The following is a 2616-nucleotide window of genomic DNA, read 5'->3' as shown; positions in this document are numbered from 1 at the left end:
TTTTTTAGTTTGTTTTAAAACAAAATAAGTTTTGGGAAGGAATTCCTGGGACGTTAGGTGTTGAATATGTTGAACGCATTCCCGAATGCAGTTGTACTCGCATATATTTTGTTGACCAACGCGAAACACAGACTTGCAGCTTGAGTCACAAATGTTCTCCAGTTCAATTGTTGATGATAGTCTCGAAAACGATAGGATACACCGTATCAGTTATTATTGCTACGTTAATATTATTTCATCCCGACCATTTAAATAGCCACAGTGGAGCAGGTGTTTGGGAAATATGGTTGTGGTCGTTAAAGCTTGCTTTGAGTCGGAAGTTTCTTGGAACTCCTGCCCCCGTCTCCTCTCCTGTGCCGTACAGCCGTCACTGTCACTCACATGCTTTTGTCCACTTAGCGCTGGCGTTTTCGCACTGACGTCAACGTGTCGACGCGAGTCTGCTGTATATAACTGCCCGGCAAAGCGCAGACCACCATTCGCGCTTCTGGTTCCACCGACAGCAATACAAACGCGTTCTCTCAGGTGAGGACAAAGCTCGCCCTCTCTTTCAGCTCATGCAACCCTCGTAGCTCCTGCAACCCTTGCGCAGCTCCCGAAACCCTTTCCGCTCTTGAAACCCTTTCCGCCCCTTCAACCCTTGCAGCTCATGCACCTCGCAGTATGTCTCAGTGTCGACATCGATTTCGAATTTTCGTCGATTTTGTGGACAAACCGAATCGATGTCGAGTCGAATTCGCCTCGACCGATGACAATCGACCATTTATCGATATTGCATTTCTCACTGAATGTAGCTCATTCTCATTAGTGTTCTTGCCAGACCTAAAACTGTTCAGACTAGTTTACAGCGGGGCAAACGGGAGGCGAGAACATAGACCGCGGATGTCGGATATGCTGCCGATCCCGATGTACTGCAGCTGCACTGCAGTTTCTCATACCCAACCTGAACCAAGACTTTCTCGTGTTGGCAGCCATGGCTCGTCTTGCCGCCGTCCTCTGCCTCGTGCTGGTGCTAGCACTGGTGGCTCTCTCCCAGGCCGCCCCGCAGGGCTCTGAAAGCAATAGGCCGATCGTTGGCGCCAACCGCTGCACCTGGGGACCCAGCTACTGGTGCAATAGCCACGCCAACGCAAAGGAGTGCAGCATGACAGACTGGTGCGTGGAGAAGCAGATGCTCACTCGCCAGTGAGCCATCACACCACTGGCCCCGCCAACTGATTGACCATTTTTCTGTATAATCTATCTTGAATTTTTTTCAAACATAATAAAAGTACATGAAATATGACTGAGAATTTTGTGGTTGACTGTGAGAGTGACTCGATTCAGGTCAGTCTGGAGCTCAATATCCCAGTGAGAGGCCGTTGGCCCCTGGTGCACGTGACTCTTGGTCTTATGTGAACGCAAGGTCAGAGATGCAGCGAGCGGCACCGCGAGTCCGAGAGAGACCGCCATCTCGCACCCATCTCTCTTGCACTTATGCCTGGACTGGCTACCCGTCGGGGCACTGCACTCTTGCGCAATGCGTGGTCGTAACGTTACCTGGCCGCTTGGTCCTTCGAAGGGCCGAAGTGCCGGGACCGGGCAGCTCCCTTTAGGGTGTGGTGGGGCTGCGCTGGCTCGGGCGGGCGGCCAGCCCGGCGGCCCGTGGCGCGCTCTGCGGGGACTCTTCGGAAACAAGCCGCCCCTCTTACTTCGCCTGCTTCGCACCCCCGCTGTTTGACAGAGCGCTCCGGCCTCAGTATAGTCGAGGTGTCAATAATCTATAATTTTACCCCAGCTAAGAAACATTGCAATCCTCCTAACTACACAGAAACGTTGTGGATCAGTTGAAAAACTCACGAAAGTTTCTTGGCTACACAGCACAGACAGAGGTTGATTTAGGTAGAGGGGTATCCAAAGATACCCTGTACTTGCAAGATTTGTGTACCGGGTGATTCAGAAAAGACGCAGATGCGGGTGGGTTTGCCTATCCTCAACTCGGCGGGCGCACGGGTCCCCTCCTCACCTCTCCCCAGACCTGGACCCGTACGCCCGCCGAGTCGAGGATAGGCAAACCCGCCCGCACCTGCGTCTTCTCTGAATCACCCGGTACATAAATTCCACAGACGACCAATAATGGCAGTTTCGATGGTGCTGCAATCAACACTTGGGAAAGTGCTGTTCTGGGAGACAATACCGAAATCTGACTAATCCAAACGAACGTGTTAAAACTATGCTAGGTAAAAAATAGATTACAGACTACACAATAATGCAGAGTGGTGCCTTTAAATCTCTTCAATTGTATGCCATTATTGTCAGGCACTTGTAAAAGAGTAACTACACTAGAGAAACAAATTTGACATGTGTGTCACGTCAATTGATGTGACTAGTTTTGGTAACACAATTTAATCCTCCTGCGTGTGTGTATACACCTACAGTTTACACCAAAAATTGACAAAACAAAATTTTCGAAGTTGACCTGGATAGACAGAAAACAGAGGGTCCGAGGTCACCATAAATGTGACCACAAACCCAGTCACACCACACATGCGGCACATCAACATTGTCACACTTGTAATGCGAAACATGTTATTAGATTTTCCAGTGTAGTTTGAGTGTTACGATGACATGTTGCCA

The 2616-nt window shown here is 49.9% G+C and overlaps 1 long non-coding RNA gene across 1 annotated transcript; it reads left to right on the top strand.

Annotated features, from left to right (window-relative positions):
- The first annotated feature begins 329 nt into the window (after positions 1–329).
- LOC127751782 (uncharacterized) lies at positions 330–1285 on the top strand. The gene is made up of 2 exons (XR_008012240.1): positions 330–525; positions 972–1285. It is a non-coding gene; the product is annotated as an uncharacterized LOC127751782 (long non-coding RNA).
- The last annotated feature ends 1331 nt before the right edge of the window (positions 1286–2616 follow it).

Source organism: Frankliniella occidentalis, unplaced genomic scaffold (genome assembly GCF_000697945.3).
Source record: "Frankliniella occidentalis isolate FOCC.00 unplaced genomic scaffold, Focc_3.1 Scaffold1016, whole genome shotgun sequence".
In the NCBI taxonomy this organism is placed as follows: Eukaryota; Metazoa; Arthropoda; class Insecta; order Thysanoptera; family Thripidae; genus Frankliniella; species Frankliniella occidentalis.
The sequence above is the reverse complement of the archived record's forward strand: the minus strand, read 5'-3'. Positions and strand labels throughout refer to the sequence as shown.